Source organism: Rhinolophus sinicus, linkage group LG01 (genome assembly GCF_036562045.2).
Source record: "Rhinolophus sinicus isolate RSC01 linkage group LG01, ASM3656204v1, whole genome shotgun sequence".
Lineage (NCBI taxonomy): Eukaryota > Metazoa > Chordata > Mammalia > Chiroptera > Rhinolophidae > Rhinolophus > Rhinolophus sinicus.
The window spans coordinates 21585702-21608499 of NC_133751.1; the positions used below are offsets into that span (position 1 = coordinate 21585702).

At 40.9% G+C, this 22798-nt stretch overlaps 1 protein-coding gene across 1 annotated transcript in view; it reads right to left on the reverse strand.

Moving 5' to 3' along the window:
* The window catches only part of CHODL (chondrolectin), a 431404-nt gene that overhangs the window by 390217 nt on the left and 18389 nt on the right, over positions 1-22798 (reverse strand). The window contains exons 2-4 of the mRNA XM_074326572.1: positions 14198-14294; positions 13443-13580; positions 5018-5112 (exon numbers count right to left, since the gene is read on the reverse strand). The gene's annotated coding sequence lies outside the window, so the exon portion shown is untranslated. The remainder of the gene's footprint in view (positions 1-5017; positions 5113-13442; positions 13581-14197; positions 14295-22798) is intronic.

A 22798-nucleotide genomic window follows, 5' to 3' on the forward strand; every position in this document is an offset into this window, starting at 1 on the left:
TACGCTGCTTGAAGTTGCTAAGTAGAACCACTAGTGAAATTAAAATGTAAACCTAGGGACTAGGATTCTTCATTCCTAATTCAGCCAGGGCCCAGCTCTGAATTAGAATACAACAAAACCCTCAGGTTTACTGGCAAAGAAGCGTAACTCAAATGCTGTGTCCACAGACTCCGACATGCAGCTTTGTCTTCCTGGCTTGCCAGCCACAATCGCTGCAGAAGCCACCATGGACCTGTAAATTAAGGCAACTCTTCCTTTGGCTGGAATTTTCTTTTCCCTGGCTTCTTCTTCCAACAAAACAACAAAATGACTGCCAAACTCCTCTTCTGTTCCACAAATACTTCCCTACAATGGAGGGTGCTTTGAAAACACACACTTTGAGGTTATTTTCCTCCTCGATGAGTTCGTTTCAGCCTTGTGTGTTCAGGAAGGAGGACCAACCCTTCTCCCCAAAGAGCAGAGGAGTGACTGCTTACAAGTAGGAAGAATGCTCCTGGCTGGAGGAAGGGAGTTACCAGCTCCGGCCTCCGTATCACATCCCTGCCAAGTAACAGTTGGTAGGCTGCCCCGTGATTTTCCACACTCCAGATTCAGAGGGAGTGATGTTCTTTTTCATTCAGATCAACCCGAGAAAAGAGAAAAAATAAATAAAGGAGCAATAGGTGTGGCCTAATTCACTACCGCCTGAACTCCTGACAGAGAAGCAAAACCTTCTGACACCTGCATGTTTGAGCAAAGCTCAGCTTCATCAGGAATGTGGAGTGGAAAGCCGATTGCCAGCAGGAAGAGTTGGAATTGCCTTAAGCCAAGCTGCAGAGTGTCAGTATAGGTTATGACTTGATGGGATGCCTGAGGCCTTGACATCTCCCTTCTGTGGTTTCTCCCCAGCTGGTGTGTAATAGGAGCTAGAGAGAAAGTGACCTGAACCCAGAGTTCTCAGGAAATTCAAGAAGAAAAGCTTCTGTGGAGCAAAACTGAACGTACGTATCTTCTTCTTAAAAATACCCTACACTTTCAGTAAAATTCTGTGTATTAGTGAGTGAAGCAAATCCAGCTCTATTGTCTCCATGAGGAGAGAGGAGAGAGGATGTAAATAAAAGAGCTGCTGAAATAACTGTCTTGGCCCAAGATGGATCCTTTCCTGACCAGAGGGCCATGTTAGCAAACCAAAACTGAGATAATTTTTGTATCCTTTAAATGCTCTGCTGGACCAGAAACACAGTATATCCTGTCTGCCAATCTCCAAACGCCAAGCCAACTCTGGCCCTTCTCACCTCAAAAAAAGGTTAACTAGGTGGCCCCAGCCAATCAGATGCTTTCTGTCTCTTCCTTGTTCTTTATTCACTATCCTATGAAAGCCTTCTCTGAAAGGAGACTGCCCACTTCATGAAGTGTTAAATAAAGTGTGTTTTTATCACCTAACCAGGCTTCTGTAATCATTTTTTCACAAAGCCAAAGACATGTATACACCAAGCCTGACAGATCCACATCAGATTTTCCGTCCTTCCTGTAGGGACGAATGTTGGTGCCACGTAACAGGCATTGAAACTGAAACTTGGAAATGTTACATCACTAGCTCATGGTCAAATGACTGTTATAAGGCAGAGTCTGAATTTGAACCCAGCATGGCCAAACTTCCAATCGGGGTGTGTCCTTTGTCTTAGTGGCTCCCAAATGCCAGCCCCTGGGCTGATGCCAGCATCCTTGGGCAGTGTGGTCAAAATACCTGGGCCACCAGCTCCAGAAAATCTAATCCAATAGGTCTGGAATGAGACCTGGAAAACTGTTTTTGTTTGTTTTTTTACATATCCTTGACATTTTTCTGCAGCCAGACTTGGGAACCATTGCATTATATACTCTTCTAAGCTTTTTTCCACCATCAATTCATTAATTGATTTCACGGAAATCTTAGCTCATCTCGTAAATCAAAGTACAATGCATCTATCACTTTTAGGGAATATAGGTGACCTTTCTATGAACCGTAAAATATATTTTCCAATTATTTAAAGTTGCAGTGGTCCTTTAGAAAATGTCCTCGAGTTGGGACTCAGGGATGCTTCTTTATGTTCAAAAAATTAGGGTGCATCCTTGGGACTAATTTATCACTCAGAATTGTCTTGCTGCAAAACTCTATAGTTTTCTGCAGGGCTCAAGATTTTCCTTACCTTTTGGTGGCTGAGAATACCAGGGCTACAGATGCTCAAGGCAAACTCCCCATCTCAGACATTTTTTATTTACTACACCCTCTGGGCTTTACTTATTTTAGACGTAGGGCTATGCATCTGCTTCATCCAATTTTCTAAAATACACTTTTTCCTAAGACACTTTTTTTTCTTTTGGCTTCTTGCTAAGGACTCTGTTGAGCATTTCTTGAGGCCTGAGGTTAAGCTTTTTATATCCTATGCTCTCCAGCTAGAGGTTCTGTGTGTGCACCTATATCCAGGTCTCCCAAGTTTACTTCTCCTTCTCACTCACCTCTTTTCTGTGAAGGGGGACACAGCTAGACTAAAGCAGCCAACTGCAGTCCTGAGGCCAAACCTAGCCTGACATCCGTTTTTGTAAATAACATTTTATTGGAACACAAGCAGGCCCATTCATTGGCTTGTCTATGGCTGCTTTCACGCTACAGTGGCAAAATTGAGTAGCCAGAAGTAGACAGACCATATGGCCTGCAAATCCAGAAGCATTTTCTATCTGGCCCTTTACAGAAAAAGTTTGCCAGTCCGTGCACTAAAGGAACATTTCCAATGAAAATATTTATAAATTTTCCTCTGATAGAGAAACACCACATGGACTTCCAGGATCACTCCACACCACATACGCTGTGAGGATTTTGTTGTCTGCCTATTTTTCTTTATTTTTAATCTGTAGCTTTCGGTCACAAACATATATATTCTTTTTCAATCCCGTGTTCAGATTTCAGTGGTTATTAAAGAGGCAATACTAGGGCCTAAAATAACACAGTCTTATCACCAAAAGCCACTTTTGAATATACAATGAATCACCGTGTTACATGGATAGGGGAAGGAGTACCGAGAAGAGTATTTGAATCTATTAATTTGCCATAATGCTCTCCAATTACCCTTTCTTCCTCCTGCTAAAATGAACCCTGATTTCACCAATTTGATTTACAGTGCTGAAAACAAAAGGAAACAATTTTTTCTTTTGATTTTCCCCAAATCATCTTGATAACCGGTAATGACACAAAGTATATACCCGGGGTACCAAAAAAATGTACTTGTAGTCATCTTTTGTTATCGGTATATATTGAGTATTATAATTTTAATAGTTTTTTCCTTTCTTAAAATGTGTGTACCTTTTTTTGGCACCCTCCATATCTAACAAAATATTAACCCAGGAATAAATTTTTAGAAAAACAATCTCATTTCTTTCTATGAAAATAAGAAGCAACGTGCCTTTAAAAACCTTATTACTGTTTTCTCTTTTTTAAAAAAACTTTTATTTATTTAAGTGTGTTTTTCCAGGACCCATCAGCTCCAAGTCAAGTAGTTGTTTCAATCTAGTTGTGGAGGGTGGATGGAACCAGCAACCTTGTTAAGACCACTGTGCTCTAACCAACTGAGCTAACCAGCTGCCCCCATCTTATTACTGTTTTCAAATCTCACAGATTTACTATAGAAAATCTTCCGGATTTAATATGTAATGATTGCAGAAAAGCAACCGGCTTGTAGCTGAAATCTGCACCTGGTCTGTAATCGTGCCCACTTCGCCTGCCGCGTTCTTGATACTTAAAAGTACCAGCGCGCCCTCTTGCGGTAAATTGCAGTTACTGTTCTCTTCTACTAAGAATTTAGACGTGTGGTATGGGCCCATTACGTTTTATGTAACTCATTTTACAAGAGCCCACTCCACCTTACATTTCATCTGTGATTGATTCATATGGAACAATAATCAATAATATATGCTGAGACTTGCAGAATGACCTGCTAAAACTTCCCTGGACTGTAATGAAATATGACTACCAGTGTCTGACACCCAGTCTGAGTTCCCAAGAGCAGTAATAAATCCGCCATCCATCTCTGGTTCATAGAATTACTTTGTAAGAAGAAAAAACGTAAAATCTAACATTATCATATTCTTGCATATAAGGTGTTATAAAAAACTTCTATTTGCTCTGCTTTCCAATTTGAAGATGTGGATATATACATAAGGGTAAATACTTTTTATCAAAGGGCACGTGAAAATTCCCCTACATGGAAGAATAAAAAGGCTTCATCAAAATCAAATCCACATCCCAGTTTCTGGTTGTCTCCTTTCAAAGGGAGCTTTGGGTACCTGTTCTGGCCGCTCGACTTTGTGAATTCATTGGTTTGGACTATAGTGCAAGCCCTCTGGAACCCCTTTGGCACTTGTGAGACCAACTACCCATGATATATCCTCTTGACTGCTTGCGGTTTTTTTGTTACTGTTGTAGTTTTAAATATATACAAGCCCCACCACTTACTAGTTTAACTGGGATCCCTTGAGAAAGTTACTTTAACGCTATCAGCCTTAAGTCCTCATCTGTAAAATGGACCGATTAATAATGACAACTTCATGTAGCTGTTATGAGGATTAAATATAAGAATAAAAGCTAAGCTGCCCAGCTCAGTGCTGGTCACATAGGAAGAGTTTAATAAGTGCTGCAATCAGTATGATTTTGAGGTTTCTGAACATATTCTAACACTGATTTCTTCATATTCCTCCTCTCCCTTTGTCACTCCCCCCTTTTCTAATGTATTTTTTGTCTGTTTATGTTTGCTTTTGCTTCCTGTGTAGCAATGGAAAAGCTAGGTTTCTCAGTGTGGGGTTTTGTTTTAGAGCCCTACATTTCAGTAGACTTATTACTATCTCTAACCCGGCAGACTGCACCATAGGGCCAATACCAAGAAATGTGAATAGTGAACTATCTCTGTGGTACTCAGGTATTTGGACCCCGTTTTTATTGGAGAGCTGAACTAGGTCTCCAGAAAGATGTTTTTTAAAACTAGGAAGAGCAATACAATGAAGTACTTACTGTCTGTACTTTCAGAGGTCAGGAGATTTTCTTCATCTATCTGGAAGCTTCTAATGCAAGTTGCTTTCGTGAGGAAACACTCCCCCATCATGGATCTGTCCATTAGAAGAAGAGTAAACATTGACTATGATACATCACTGGACAGAAAGATGCTCCAACTATTGCGGGTAATATTTTGTCCACAGCTTCATCAAACATCAACAGTGACTTTATAGGTCAGCTCCAGCTGAAAAAAGTAGTTATTTTAGAACAGTGATTTCTCAGTTTCCTTAGCAATGCTGTGATATCACGTCAAGGTTCTTACACTCAAAATTAGGGCCTAAACATGTTTGGTGGTTCTCCGTATACAGCTCCTGTCGGGCGGGGAGGCCTGCGGGGTCCCTGCTCCCGCTCCCCATACAAGAACGCAGGATATGGTGAGGCCAAAAAGGAACACCCACGGAGCCATAGGTAGGGGAGTCATACCACTACGGTCTCACTGGAGGCTGGGTTCACTGGACATGTGACCTGCTGTCCGTTTTCTCTGCAACTGACCGATGACTCTCCTCCACTCCCCTCGGCTCTCCTTTGTAGCCGCAGCAGTTATATTAGTGGCCAATGGCTCAATGGCTACAGCTGATGGCCAATCAGCCACAGCTGATGGCCATCTACTACCCGAGCCAGCACCCCTCCACGTGAGGCCGAGAGCCTGTAAACTACATTATGGGGCTCTGTCCCCACAGCTCCTATTTGCAGATGTTGCAATCTCCTCATTATATGTAGCAAGCCTAAAATATGCTAGGGGTGGGGGTGGGGTGGGGACTTTTCAAACAGCTAATATTTAAAAAATAGAATTTTTACCTGTGCCCACTCTGGTATCCACGATTGTTGTCTGTTACCTAGGAATTAACTGGTGAGTTGCGAGGAATGATCACCATAGTAACTAGAAGGACACTGCAACGTTGTAAATGTGGGAAGATGTTAAATTTAGATCAAAGTGAGTATATGTCACATTATCAACCCTCTTCCTGTAGGAGCTAATTTTCGTCAACAGATCTTCCTTATACATCACATGAAAGGCCCTTTTTCTTCCTTTGTGCCAATTTTCAAAACTGTTTAAATTAGCAAAATTTTATTTTTGGTCATCAGAAATACTTGTTTTTGTTTTCTCAAACTATAATCATGTCCCAGTGCTAGTTAGCTTTCACTGGATGATGAATAATACAAATGTCTTGTGTTTTCTGGATACGCACTTTTAAGTAACGCTTTTATATTTTTAACACCAGAAATACACCATCTGACCTGCATTGTGACTGTTTGCTGTGAGTCATTCAAAAGCTGGCGTGTTGTAGGATTTTACTGCTTTTTGTGGCATTAACTTCCCAAGCCACAAACAAACAGCCTTCATACTACCGAGATGAGATCAAACAGTTGATGGCATTTATATTTTCCTAAGCGTCAGAAAGAATGCAATCCCACAAAATTAAATGCCTTCAGGAGAAAAAAAGTTACCATGTGGATGTTTGACATCAAAGACAGAAATATCTTCCATCTCTGTTTAGTGTTCCCAAACTCCAGGCAGCCTTTTTTTATAATTTTGCTTTTTCTCCATTCTCTTTCCTTCTTGGCTCTCTGAATTATAATTAGGAACCTGGAGGATAGATTTCCTTCACTTGTGCTCATTTTTAGTAATATACAGAATCTAATAAAGGACCGTTCTGCTTCTTCATAAAAGATTGATTCTGCTTCTTTGGTGTTCCCGACACAAACCTGTGGGGTATTTGGCAACTGTCTCACCAACAGTGAACTCCTGAAAGAGGGCTGTGTTCCAAGTAGTGCAAAAGCTTGTGTTGCTAGTTACATGTCTTGCTTTGTCCATCATCTATTGTTGTCTAAAAATAACAAACGTTCATGATCCAGCTTTTCACTAAAGCTTTCAGGAGAAGTTGACCTTCCTTGGATTGTGTCTCTGGAAGAGCTGAGTGAAGGGCTGTACTTTGAAAGACTGTATTTTGCTTCCAACCAGACCCTCTGACAGAGCAGGCACCTCCCATTGGTCTGGACTGAGGAGTGGATGAGAGGTGCAGTATTTCCATGGTCCAATAAAACCAGCTGGATGCAGTTCGTAACAATCGAAATATACCCCCTTCTTTTCTGCCTAAAAGTCCGAGAAGAATGAGGTATATAGTTCATTACCAAAAAGAAACAGTCCTTCTAGTAACTAGTCCAGAGAACGGCCAGAGGTGAAATATTCATTTTCCAATGAGTTGCCTGACAGTCTTGGTAGAGTCTGTCTTCAGTAAGAGCCCAGGAACCCCTTCTCCCTACAGTCTCCTTTCTCTCCCCACTTCTCCCATGATGCCTAGTCTCCTCCCTGGTGCTGGCGCCATCTCGGGAGTGGAGTAGACAGTAGGATTTCTTAAAGTAATGATGGCTATTTCTCCTAGACAACTCAAACTCCATTATACTTGCATTCTCCCTTGTAAGGAGAGGCTTCGGCATTTGAGAATCTTCTGATTAGAGCATTTAAAATCAAGATAAACCGTTTTACTTATAACATTGACAATTGTACATAGCATCACGTGCAATGAGCTTAAAATTTCATTCACTGAAGTCTGTATTACAAAAATCCTCTCATCAGAGGTAAAGAAAGAAGAAAAGATAAAAATCTATATGTACATATCCATTCAAGAAGTCTGAACATGACTTACTGCCTTCTTTGAACCAGGAATTGTAGTAGGTGCTGGGAGTACAGAAATGAGTAATTCACAGGCACACTCTCAGTGTCTATAAATTCATAAATTAACTGTGGGTGGTGTAGGAGTGGTAAACAGACATATAAAAAGTTAATGGCAGTGCAGTCCTGTGAGAACTTGCATCTCGATATGAACAAAGTATTACATTGGCTCCGATGAAGGCACTCGTCCCTGGGAGAGGCTGGACAAGTGGGAGGAACGCAAAACAACACAAAGGAAAGCACATACCTTGATTAATTTTCCTGGACGTAGCCTCAGCAGAGCCATTTCCAAAGTGGGCGTGCGCCATTTTACACAGTGGGTCCGCATTCCACACTGGTGTGTAACTATCGTGAAATAGACACAGCCACATATCAAGTGGAGATGCCAGGAGGCAAAGGGGACATGGGTTTGAATAAACTTAAGATGCTCAGACAGACCACTGTAGAGTGTATTCATTTGCTAGGGCTGCCATAACAAAGCACTACTGACTGGAATGGCTGAAACAACAGGAATTTATTTCTTCACAGTTCTGTTGCCTAGACATCTAAGATTAAGGTGTTGTTAGGGTCAGTATCTTCTAAAGGCCTTGCTCCTTGGTTTGTAGATGGCTGTCTTCATCTGCTGTCTTGATATGGTCATCCTTCTGTGTGTGTGTGTGTGTGTGTGTGTGTGTGTGTGTGTGTGTGTCTTAACCTCCTTTCTTATAAGGACACCAGTCATATTACAGTCCACCCATATGATCTCATTTTACTTTAGTCACCTCTTTAAAGGCCTTATCTCCAAATGCAGTCACATTTTTAGGCATGGGAGGGTTAGGACTTGACAATGATTCTCTCATTGACCAAACTTTGGTCGAGCTCTTCTGAGCTCTTTTTTTGACTAGGCCTGACCTTAGGCTCCCATGCCCTTCCCTGTAGAGTCCATTTCTAGCAAGAACCCTGCTAAGTCACTTTAACCAAAATCACCCATCATCATCCAGGCGAATTGATCAACCTGGTCTGCCTTCAGCAAGAATCCTGCTAGATCCATTTAAGACAGAATCCTCCCTTACAGATGATGTTTCTTCTTAGTAATTTCCCATCTACTGACCCTCCCCACCACACACACACACCCTTTTTCTTGGCTACAAATTCCCATTTTTCCTTGTATTTGGAGTTGAGGCAATCTCTCTCCCCTACTACAAAACCCCAGTGTAGTGGTCCCTATACCTATTTTGATAGTCCCCAGGATAAAGTCGACCTTACCCTTCTCTAACAAGTGTCATGAAGAATTTTATTTTTAACAGACTTCAACATATGAATTTTGGGGGACACAATTCAACCCATAACATAAGATCTTGACTGGCAAAGGTATGGTAAGGAAGCTCCAGTCATAAGCTTCTCCTTCAGGAAACAAGGAGAGGGAGAGGGGGAGGGGGAGGAGGAGGGGAGGGGAGGGGAGGGGGAGGGGAGGGGAGGGGGGAGGGGAGGGAGGGGGAGGGGGAGGGGAGGGGGAGGGGAGGGGGAGGGGAGGGGAGGAGGGGAGGGGAGGGGAGGGGAGGAGGAGGGGAGGGGAGGGGGAGGTGGGGGAGCAAGAGGGAGAAAAGAGAGTCCTGGTTTTCTTAGAGCTCTGTAGGACATTGATTGTTTGGGACAACCTGGAGAGTAAGGAGGGGAAAAAAAGGAGAACAGGACAAAGCAGTTTGTTGTCATCCTATAGGATGACACTTCCATTTAGTTTAGGAAAAATAAACTTAAGTAAAAAAACAAAATCAACAAATGTTACGACATTCTGCCATATGTATCTCATGGCAATTGAAACTCCAACTACTATTTCACCCCCAAAGAATCATTTTTATAATTATTACCAGTTATTGACTGCCAACTAGGTCAGTCCAGCAGAGACGGTAAGGGCAAGGACCCTCGAGTCAGACAACCCAGCATTTGAATCACAGTTCTATCACTTACCATGTTTCCCCAAAAATAAGACCTAGCTGGACAATCAGCTCTAATGTGTCTTTTGGAGCAAAAATTAATATAAGACCCTTGTTTTACTATAAGACCGGGAATATAATATAATATAATATAATATAATATAATATAATATAATATAATACCAGGTCTTATATTAATTTTTGCTCCAAAAGACGCATTAGAGCTGGTTGTCCAGCTAGGTCTTATTTTCAGGGAAACAGGGTACCATGTGACCTTGAACAATTCAATTTCTCTATGCCTCATTTTCTCACCTAGAAAATTTGAATAACTGTGTCTTCCTTAGAGGGCTCTAGTGAGGATTATATGAGATCGTAAAGATTATTGCTATCTATTATTAATATTTTTCCGGGACTCTGTATAGGAGGTGCTTTATATATTTTATCTATTTTAATCTCCTAAAAAAGTCCTACGAGGTATATATCAGCAGCCCCACAGCCTCCTAATACTCTGCCTGCCCCTGCCATCACTGACAACTTCCATGAGGAGATTCATGAGAGTTTTACTCCCGAAAACTGATGGAAAGAGTAGCTTCACAGTCACTTACTTCTTCTCTTCTTTGGATGGTGCATTCTATTCTGCTTGTAGCTGCTCTCCTGGCATAGTTTCTATGACAACCTGTCTCTGGGATATTTTTATGTTCATCCATAGTACTCATGTCTCTTCTTGTTACAAAAAGAAAATCCATCAAATAAAGCCTTACATAAAGGTTTTGTTAATGGAAAAACTTCTGTTCATGGGGAATCTCAAAAAGGAACCATGATGCTACATCGACCACGGCAGTACATTACTTAAAACTGCTTTTGTTTAAATGTTATAAAGCCCCATATACAACTCATTCTCTCCAGCATAATAACTGGAAACATGTATAATTAGATCTCATAGTTACTAGTACAACGCAAAACAGATGTCCAGTTTCATTCTGATGTTGGAGCTTTTGTAAAATTTGTGTCTTGATGTTTCTTTTGGCTTTATTGTTCATTGCAATTTGCTTGACCATACTGCAGTATGTAAATGTTGGGAACTCTCTGCACAATCTAATCTACACCCTAGGAACGGATAAGCGTATGAAGTGGCCTAATAGAGTTAATACCCTAAGAACTGGCCAGGCGGTAGTCGACAGTATTGTTGTCAAAACGAACACCAGAAGTTTTATTATTTAGCATGTTGTAAAGAATTTCTAATTGACGAAATAAGTGGAGGTTAAGTCAGGCCAGTGTTAGAAGTTGGGCATCTCCACCTTTGCAGGAAAAACATATAAATAAATGCCTGTCCAGGCAGATACTTCATACCAGGGGGACACCGGTGAGGCCCTGTGCCTCTCCCATCTGTGGATGATCTTGTCCTCCGATCTGAAAGGCCTGACCTGCCTTCCATCAGTACCTGCTTGTCTTGGTCTTGAAGGTGCGGGTCATTTTGTCAAGGGTTGGGCCTGAAAATACTGCAAGTATACACAGGCAGCATGATCGTTTTGTGCCTGCTTGCTAGCAAATGTTTGTTTGCTTAGAATATTATGGTCTGAAATGTGTTTTTGCTGCAACTGCCTGGTAGAAGAGGGGTGGGTTGGAGACACTGAGCTGACACGCCCCCTGTAGGTGCTGGAGAATTCTGATACTGTCCAAAACCGACCTGACAAGGCTGGGATGGTAAAAGGCGTTAAGTTCGTTCAAATTCTCATTCTCTATTCTTCAACATATACCTCATACTACCCCTGTGTACCTGAATTTCCTCCTGTCACACTAGAACTTGTCTTCAAGAACAGGCTCAGTGATCTTGACACAAGGACAGCCTACGGGTCAGCATACTGGTATTATATTCAGACAATGTAGAGATGCTCTGGTTTCCATAACCACCACTTAGGTACTGAGTCATGAATCCTCATGCTAGCTCCCAGACTCTGTTTTGTTTTGTCTTTTTTCCTTTTAAATAGACTGTTTTTTTAGAGCAGTTTTAGGTTTACAGCAAAATTGAGAGGAAGGTACTGAGATTTCCCATTACCTTCTGTCTTCACATACACACACACAACGTTCCCCACTATCAACACCTGCCCCCCCAACCCCACCAAGGGGTACATTTGTTGCAGTTGGTGAACCTGCACTGTCACATCATTATCACCCAAAGTCCACAGTTTGCATTAGGGTCCACCCTTGGTGTCATATATTCTATGCGTTTTGACCAATGTACAATGACATATATCCATCATTAGAGCATCATACAGAACAGTTTCAGTGACCTAAAAATCCTGTGTTTCACCTATTCATCCTTCAACATATGAATTGGGGTGGGGGGTGACCCCTGCCCCCACCCTCCACCCCCACCGGCAACCACTGATTTCAGTGTCTCCATAGTTTTGCCTTTTCCCGAACATCATGTAGTTGGAATCATACGGTGTGTGGCCTTCTCAGATTGGCCTTCTTCACTTCATAATACACATTTAAATTTCTTCCATGTCTTTTCCTGACTTGGTAGCTCATTTCATTTTAGGGCTGAAAATATTCCACTGCCTGGATGAACCAGTTTGTGTGTCCACTCACCTACTGCAGGACAACTCGGTGCTTCCCAGTTTGGGCAGTTATGAATAAATCTTCTATGTATATTCACATGCAGGTTTTTGTGTGGACATAAAATTTCAACTCCTTTGGGTAAGTACTCAGAAATTTGATTACTGCGTCATGTGATAAGAGTATGTTTAGTTTCCTAAGAGACTGCCAAACTGCCTTCCCATTTTGCATTCCCACCAGCGGGGACTGCGAGTTCCTGTTGCTTTTGGTGTTGTCAGTTTTATGGATTTGGGCCATTCTGATAGGTGTGTAGTTGTATCTCCTTGTTGTTTTAATTTACATTTCCCTAGTGACATATAAAGTGGAGCATCGTTTCATATGCTTATTTGCCATCTCTGTATCTTCTTAGGTGAGGTGTTTTTTCAGGTCTTTTGCCACTTTTTGAAATCAGGATGTTCGTTTTCTTATTGTTGAGTTTTAAAAGTTCTTTGTATATTTTGGCTAGCAGTCCTTTGTCAGATATATCTTTTGCAAAGATGTTCTCCCAGTCTGTGGCCTTTCATTCCCTTGACCAGGCTCATTGTCAATGCAGTGAAAACATGTGTATATGCTTATGCATTGGACTGATTCATTTATCTTTTCTTTCATTTGTTCAGCATGTATTTATTAAGCACCTGCTAAGTATGAGGCACTGTACCAAGCACGTGGTAACCAACAGAGGCCTGGGGTTGCGTTTGCCTCTAAGCCATGATAGGTCATAGTTTAAATCCTCAAACATGTATTCATACCCTTAGTGATTTAGCCTGTGAAATACTGTGGAGCCTGACCTGTTTTGATCCCCAGCGACTGCCCTGATTACTCTCCTTATTGCAGATAAGCACACCTAAGTGGTCTCACTTTTCACTCACATCTCCCTGTCCCAATTCTTCCTCTGCACACAGGTGATATTTATCCTTCTAAAATTTATATACAATCAGGTTATATTTCTGGTTTTAAAATGTGTATTACCTATAGCTGTAACAGATATCAGTTTATTCTATAACACTGGAGTGCAAGAGACATCATTTCTCTTAACTTCTTTAAAATAGTTAAATTATGCTGAGCCCCCTTCTACTCAATAGGAAACACAATTTCAGTCTTTGTATTGGGCTCCTTCCTTCCACCAGGGTTCTTCTGAAGTGTACAGGAATCTCTTACAGAATATTCAAGAATGGGCCCTCTGGTTTACAATGCTCACCTCTGATCTTCACCTTGACTGTATCCAGTTGGTCCTATGAAAGTAGGTAAAGCCAAGCCTAGCTCTTTAGAAATATTTGGTTTCTGCCCAGCAATACAAAAACATATGAGACAAGGAAAAGCAAAAGTTAGACACCTTCTTTGGTGGTAGAAAGTAAATATATATATATGGAGAGAGAGAGAGAGAGAAACAAAACCATTAAGTAATGTTTCAAATTATCCTGCTTTGTGGAGAGAGTCCAAATTCTTTAGCCTGGCTATAAGACATATCTACACTTTCGAGTTTCACCTTCATCCTGTGATGTGCTGGAGCCAGTTCACACCAGCTCATGAAAGCCAAGTGCTAGACTTTCAGGCATGTTGTGAGCCAGTTGCTAAACATAGCTATTATTAAAAATTAAATGGTATAAATATCACTCCCTCCCCCTTCCCATCTCCCTAGAGAGCCTTCCCATCCCCATCTGAGCTCCCAAAGTACTTTGTCAGTATTTGTATTACAACAAATCTGACACTGTTCCTGATTGTTGTTTGCACTAAAATATCCCCAGACTATGATCTTGTCAATAAGACTTTTCATTCATATGTGTCTCCCTTGCTCTGTGACGAGGGCCCGGCACATGGTAAGAATTCAATAATTGTTTGGTGAGTAAGTGAGGAAATGACTCTTGGAGATTAAAACCTATTCTCTTCCTGATATCTTGGGATCTCCCCTCTACCCAGCAGCACCCACGGTTTCCCAGCTCAGGCTTTACATACCTAAGTCTGAGTCCTTCCCTTTTTTCATCAGTCACCACAGGAAAATCTTGGTTTCCCTCCACAAGAGAAGTGACTTTCATTCTTCAAGTCTCTTACTCTGGGGGAAGAATTAAAATACAGATCAAACTCAAGTAGCAAAGAAACAAAGAATATTTAACAATACCCTGACATACAGAAAGCCAATTACAAGTCTCAACGTCCATATGTAATGTCCTTTGTACATGAGCCGAAAATGGAAAGTTTATGTGACTGGACGGTAAGTCAGTGCAGGGGCTCTCTTCAGCCCAATCGATACTTTACAGACAGAGCATGAATTTGGTGAAAACTGTGGGAATGGCTAATGTGCCTAGCATTGTTGGGTGGGTTGGTAATGGACAAAATGGCCAGGAGCATGGCTCATTATAGCGATATGCCTGGGAAACATACTTCAGAATAGAATGTCATGAACATTCTGGAAGGTTCATGTCAGAAATGTGACAAAGACTGGGAAAAACAAAGGTTGAAAACCACTGCTTTTGATTTTAGACTGTGCAACCTCAAGTACAGAACTGCTTAACCTAATTTCTGATTCCACAAACAGCTTTGGGGAAATAGTCATTGCTTTGCCCTAGTCTTCCCAGAACAAGAACCAAACGTCCCTGAGGACACCAAATGACACCACCACCCCACCGCCAAGCTGGCACCGGCAAAGATGTAGGCTATTTGCAGAGAGCACACCGCCTCTGCTGTGAGTGGGCAATAAACTACCAGGGAGATGCATGCTGCCTGCCTGGAGACAGGGTTGCTAGGTACCTCTGAAGTAGTGAGACCGAGAGGTGTACATGATTCCCCCCACACTTCTTATTTTACACAGTGACAGTCGTAGCCTGGAAACAACAGCGAAGAATGGCATCTGTGGTATTAGAAATAATGGCCAGCCAAGTGCCCTATGGGGCACGAGGAGCGGGTTGAGGCTTTTATCAAGAGCAGGAGAAAAAAGTAATGTGATTTGGTTTCACCATAATTGCTTAAGCAGCCTGGGTGAGAACTAATTATGAGTTCATCTGGCTCCAGAGAAACCCCCCTCTTCCCTTCTCCAGGATGATACTGAAATATCAGCATTGCATCACCAGAAATCACTCCCATTGGTGGCCTTTCTTAAGGCGAGCAGCGTGCTCAGTCTCTCTGAAAGCCACTGGAATCTGTATAGACCCAGGAATTTATATCTTTCCAAGGCAAATAAAATATTCCTGGCACTTACTTGTCACTTGAAAACTCAGAGTGCTTGCCTGTTATTACATCACAGAGGAACTGTTGTTTTCAAAATGTGGGAGTGATGAAATGCAGAGAAGGAAAGGAAGGGACACGTTACAGGCCCTATGTCACTACAACAGCCCTGCCATTGTTAGATTTGAGGGAGATCCTGGGTTTCAGAACCATGCTGTTCATTGAAGATATCTTGACACTCCAGGGCACTCACCAGGCTCCAATGGCCCTAAAGAGACAAGCACATTTGCTCAGAAAGTTGGTCGCCTAACTCTCAAACCAGCAGTGCTAACACTGGAAGTCAGCAGGATGGGACTTGTATTCCATCTAGGTTAGTAGTCCAAATTACAAATCTAGATGAAAGCTAAGTAACGCTGCTATACTATGCTCTTTTGGGTCCTATGTGAATGAAAATTAGGTGAGTTGGATTGTGGGAGTAGGAGAACATGGGTTCAACCTGGGTTCAAATCCTGACTCTGATGCTTAATAACTATATGTGAGCTATATGCAAGTTAGGTTGGTGCAAAAGTAATTGTGGTTTAAAAGCTTAAAAATAATTGCAAAAACCACAATTACTTTTGCACCAACCTACTAGTTGCCTTCACTGAGTGTCAGATTCAACTGAGAAATGAGGTAAAAATATCAGTCTTCTTGCAGCATCTTCTCCAGGATGATACTAAATAGTAAGGATGAGAAATAATATGTAAAGTGTCTAATGGCACTTGGGACAGAGAATATACAAGATAAATGGCAGCACCTGTCCCAGTTCTCTCTAGGTGAAAAAGCCTAATCTGAGCACCTCTACATGACTGGCACTGTGGAGGTTACAAAGACATACCACTTATGAGTTTTGTCTTCTAAACCATCACAATTTAGATGGGGAGGGGAGTGGGGCAGAGGAGGAATAAGGGCTATGTGAGACAAGCAGCAACAAAACAACACTATAGAATTCGATTTGAAATCATGTGGTGCAAACTCTAGGTGGGGTAGGAGTTCAGGGGAAAGGAAGAACAATCTGAGTGGGGTAATAACTTCAACCACTTGAACAGAAAGACAGATACAAGTGGTATCTGCCAACGCTAAGATTTACTCAGAAGTCAAACTGTCGATTTAACAAAAAAAAGGAAGACCAATCCACTGAGAAAAGGCTCGTTATAGCACCCAAAGGACTGGATAGTAAAACCAGCCAGCTCTGGGTCACACTCTCAAAGAAGATGGGAGCTCTTTGGAAGTTCGAAGTGTGGACCTTGGCTAGGCTCACAGGTGGTGGATAGGAGCTATGCGGCCATCTTTATTTTGCAAATAAAGTCAGTTTACGCCTAGAAAATGAGGAGCAGAAATGAACCATTCAACTCCATAAAAAGTCCAAACTACAATACAAGTTTAAAATGTATTACTTTATAAAGTTAAATGGCTTACTGTACCCATGACTCTGCTGATCTCCCTTGTCATAGATTCCTTTAAATATAAATTGGGCTTATGCCCAATTCCATAAACATGGATGAATAATAAATAGCACTTTATTTTCTGTAATTCATAGTGATTTGAATCTGTATCCCCAGGAAAAAAATTCATCATTCATCATTATTAACCACCTGCTTAGTGCAAGAAGAGGGAAAACACAACAGCACTGATTATGTATTTAAGTTATACCCATGCTTTATATTTTGTACAGATTTGCCTAAATACCATATGATTTTGAATATAAATATTTTCTCCAAAAAAGCATGCCATAGAAATAAAAGAAATTGCCTTCTATTTAAGTCTCTACAAAGCCCCTCCTATTGTAGGAGGTCTATTCAATTATTTTAAAAAGCATGTACCTGAATTAAAGGTACAATTTTTCCCCACATTTTCCTTAGAGATAAAAAAGTTCACCTTAATTTGAACCTGTACAAAGTCTTGCCTGTTATGGGAGGCCTAGTCAATTATCCTGATTTAGTTTCAATAAGTAGAAGTTCAAACTGCTTGTAGAATTCAGCTAAGAAAATAAATAAATAAATAAATAAATAAATAAATAAATAAATAAATAGGGGGAGGCAAAAATATTTTACATATTGAAATTATTCCTGGAGGTATAAATTCTAAATTATAATAGTTGGGTGAAATTATAAATAATTCTTTTAAAGATCAACTGAAAAAGCCATATAGTAAGTGATTAGATTGGAAAGTTATAAATATAGACCCATGGTATGGACTGAATATTTGTGTCTCCCCAAAATTCCTGTGTTGAAATCCTAACCCCAGGGGCCAGCCCGGTGGCTCAGGTGGTTGGAGCACCAGTGCTCCTAACGCCGAGGTTGCTGGTTCAAGTCACACATGGGCCAGTGAGCTGCGCCCTCTACAGCTAAGATTGTAAACAAACAGCTCTCCCTGGAGCTGGATTGCTCTGAACAGCCAGAGGTTGGCATGGCATGTGCTGCTGTGTGCTGCCGTGGTCTACCGTGTGCTGCCAGGAGCCGCTGGTGGCCAGCGTGAGTGGCCGGCAGACAGCGAGAGCTGCCGTGAGCTGCTGTGAGCGGCCGACCGACGACCAGTGACCGACTGCCTCAGCTGGGGAGAGCGCAAGGTTCATAATACCAGCGTGGGCCAGGGAGCTGTGTCCTACACAACTCGACTGAGAAATAACAGCTTGAGCTGGAGTGAGGAAGGGAGGTGGAAGAAGGAGAAAAAGAAAAAGAAATCCAAACCTGCTGGCCCAGTGTTGTTTATGAATGACTACTTGTGTCTTGGGAATAATTTCCCAATGATAGCATCATACACAAATTCCTTTCATCCCTAGTGCGGCCAACTTCTCTTCTAAGCTTCCTGTAGGTTTTCTGTTCTATGTCATGATTCCTGACTCCAAATTTTCCCACTCAATTTCCCTATGGCCTCCCCCATGTTTCACCTGCCTGCATTTCTTGCTTAGACATATAAACCTAGTACTTCTAGATGGTCCTATATATTTAATCTGCATCTTTAATTATAACAAAATCCTTGAAAAACTGTAAGTATGTCTTATGCTTTTTTGAAAACCTAGCACCTGATTCTATTCTTGCAACAGTATGGACACATATAAATATTTCCTGGTGATAATTTATTGAATATACATTACGTGATACAGTCACTTTATACATGTCATCTAATTTAATGCTAAAACAACTCTGCAAGGTGAGTTTAATATTCACCATTTTACAGATAAAGTAGGGGAAAGAAAGGGCACTGAAAATTTCACCATAACTCTGAGTGTAAGAAATATCACATTATTTTGTGTAAATCAAATTGAGTTGCTTAGAGCAGCAATTGGCTGGCAGGAAATTCCATTTCAGCATTTCTCAATTGCCCTCCTCCACTCCCATTTCCAGGTGATAACAAAGGTCAGGAGTGAGGGTGTCTTATGCAGTCAAAAATACTGGAAGGAAGGCTTGTGGTCCACACTGGTCCCCATTGGTCCCCATTGATATGCTCATTGTCCAGGCCACATAATCTGGTCCCTGAGGGAAGTTGTACTCACAGATAAATTTGAACAAGTGTCTCTGTCATCTCAATTCCTGAGATCATGGCTCCTCGAGTTCTTCCTCCTTAGCATCCTGTGGCAATCCACCAAAACAGGAGTTAACCAGCAGGACTTGTGCTGTTTCTTTGGAAACTACCCAAGTCCCCTTCCCCTTGCTCAACTCAAGGAATCGCTTGCCTATAGTCAGTTCTATTTCCACCCACCTCCCAACCCCAAAGCTCTTGTCTTTCTTCTCTTCCACTCTGAATGAGGTGGCCTAATCCCCATAAAGGGTCTAGTGTTCCAAAACAAAATGAACAAAAAGGAATAAAGCTGTCCTCTGGCAACATCTGCTTTCCATTCAACAACCCAAAGCCCCTGGGGCAAAGAAATACAATGGCTTGGCTACTTTCTTGGAATGGGAAAGGAAAAAATACCTTTAGCAGAGAAAACAAAGCACAATTTTTTTTTATTGTAGAACAATAAAAATTAAAATACTACCTCTAATATAAATACACATATACATATATAATATAAAGAAGCACGTATTCATATAGTATATTTAGAACATACACAGTGGTTGAATGAATACCTGTGTGAAAGGGAGACTTTCACTGTAAAAGCAATAACTTTTATTATAATGACCTGTCTTATCTTCTAGTCTTCTTCTAGTATTGCCTTTGAACCACATTCCAAACTCAGGGGAAAAAAACATGTTTATAAAACTGCAAAGGTCAAGGCCAGTAATGGAAATTGATTTTACATGCTCAGCGGAGTGTTTTTAAAACCATGGAACAGTCGAAGGGAAAAGAAATCTATTTAATTACTCGACAGTATTTTGTAGTCCATTAAAACGGCTCCACAATTGTCTACCTCTCCTGAACCAACTTAACATAAATCCCTCCCATTAAAGAAGCACTTCTTAGAAATTGCACAGAGTGCACCCTTCTGAAGAGGTGAAAACTCCAGGGGATGAACTCAAACTGAGAATAATGATTACTACATGAGGACAAGATGCTTCCTATAAATGTTTGTAATGAGGCAGAAATGTTCATTTGAAACTCCTGCCCAACACCTGAGTAGCTGGTCCCTTTGAACATGTCTTTTTCTCCCTTCACTTTCTATTTGATGAGATCATGGGGAAGAAATCAATAATAGCCTATGCTTCAGGAAAAATTACGGTCCATTTTTGTCTTTATTCTTTTTGAATTTCAGTCTATCATGGTCAACACTAAAATCTTTTTCCCACATTTCAAAACAAATTCATGATACGTAATTTGAAATATGATTTTACTGTTATTAACAATGGACTGCTTTTTAAATTCTTACCATTTTAGATGGGAGACAAAGAAGACGAAAACGGTACATAAATTAGGCTTAAGGAGCTGTGTAGCTCAATGACTATTTGGTTATACAAGCAAGTGTGCTTACCTTGATAGGTCAGTGCGCAAATGAGTCTCTTGGGACAATTGTTCTCCAGTTAGGGGAAGTCAGGCTGCAAGTCCTTCTAAAGATCATTACATTCATTAGATCATTAATTCAATTGATTCCATTTAATTAAAGTTCTTGAATAATGGCAGAGTCAAGTACTATTGTCTGGAATTTTAGTAGCCTTTCTACATAAACCATAATTAATTAATTATGCATTAACTATTCAGCATCTGTTCTAAGATAGTAACTTAGAAACCACGATGATTTGTAACACCATTATTAGCTTAAACAAATTATAGTTCAGGTTGATTTATAGTGCTCGCTCTGCCCATACTAACAAGATTTTGCTATATTCAACTGTTATGTCAAGGTAGGTACGCATCTAAAGCTACTTCAACTCTCTTACCTGAAATTTAGCTTTCTCCAGATTCCTTCCCTTACAGCCTATTCCATTACAGACTCTTCCCTCTTCTAGTTCTAAATCTGCAAGAGAGTTGCCATTTTTCTTCTTGCAAACTGTGGTTTCCAACCTGCTTTTGAAAAACTGCCCTCAATAATTTCTATTGCTCTTTTTGAAATTCATGCTATTTGCTTATATTAGCTAGGCCCACCTCAGCCAGGTATTCATGCCCTTCCATAAGGTTTTGAACAACTAGGTTTGTTTTCTTCTCTATCTATGATAAGCTAATAAATGGGACCTCAAAATGCACCCATGCCCTAATCACTGGAACCTATAAAAGTTACCCTTCTTGGAAAAGGATTTGATCTGATTAAATTAAGCATCTTGAAATGAGGAGATTGTCCTGGATTATCTGTGTGGGCCGTAAATGCTGTCACATGTGTCCCTTATATGCGAGATGCAGAGGGAGATTTGACACACACACAAAGAAGAAGGCAACATGAAGACAGAACAGAGATGTGAAGATGCTGGCCTTGAAGACTGGAGTGATCACAAGCCAAGGAATGCCAACAGCCATCAAAAGCTGGAAGAGGAAAGGACCTATTCTCCCGTAGACCGTCTGGAGGGAGCACACCCCTGCCGACACCTTGATTTCAGCCCAGTGGTACTGATTTGGGACTTCTGTCCTCCAGAACTGAGAGAGAATAAATTCCTGTTGTTTTAAACCAAGCGTGTGGTATTCCAGAGTCATAAGAAACTATTCTATTCTTTACTTTCATTCTCGAAGGCTTTATCATCTATATAGTGCCAAGAAGTCATACAGAAAACCAGTAGAGAAGGATTCATAAAAGCCTATGCAACATCTCAAGAACAAGGAAGTAAACAATATCTGTAAATATTACCAAAAGATTGAGATAAAAATTTTAAAGTGTCCGCGATTACGGAATTAGGAAGTCTTCAGTAACCACAAGAATAGTTCCACAAGAATAGTTTCAATATGGTGGTACGGATGGCAGTCCCTCTGATGAGTGATGAATGGGAAGTCAGAAAGATGAAATCCATAATAGATGCAATTTTCAAAAATTGTGTTTGTAATAAATTCTGGGGCCCATAGGCAGGGACTACGCCCTCTCTCAGCAGGAAGTAGCAAGAGCAGTCACAGCTTGTATTCCTGGATTTAAAAACTGTCTTAATCTGTTTATAAAGAGTAATTGTAGTTGTTTTGTTTCCTCTCTAATCTAACCTTACTGATTTTACAGAAATAAAATGAACAAAGGACAAAGGGGATTGTAACAGTGACCTTATATCTTCTATTTTTGAAATTTAAACTTCTGATGTAATTCAGCTTGACAGTGGTTTGGCTTAGGACTTTTTGAAAGTTTTTTTTTTTTTCTTTCTTTGCTTCCCTCACCTCCCCCCCACAACCTTGAAGACTGTTTACTGTGCATTTACTATGCATACCGGTTCCAAAGGATCTCTTTACTTCAGACCAGTGAGCACACCTGGCTGGTAACTTGGGAGGAGTTTTTTTGCATCTGTACAGGGTTCACTCCTGACCCTGGGGCAGAAGAGCCTCTAGGATACACCTTTTCCTAAAGTTGCCTGGCCAACTTCTCCTTCCTTCTTTCTGCTCCTCCAGTGTGTCTATAAGATCTTTGGTGATATTAAAAGCAGGAAGGCAGTCTTTGTGACAGGGAGTCCACTGTCTTCCTTTAATGCTGGCATTTTGGAATAAAACCTACTTTTCTTTTCACCAAAAAAAATAATAATAATGTTTGTACATAGAAACATAAGGTATGGAGCAGAACACAGAACCAAAGATGAATGTATTATTCTTAAGGAGGAGACTTGAGGATATTCATAAGAAACCAACAAGTAGAGGGAGAAGACTAAACACACAAGAGGAGAGATGCTTGATAAAACAAGGTCTCTGAAGAGATGGGCAAGGCTAAGCACAAGCTGCTATGTTAAAAGATCAGCTATGGACAGACAGAGGGACACCACTCTGAGATGGGAATGAAGAAAGTAAACATGGGTGAGAAGATAA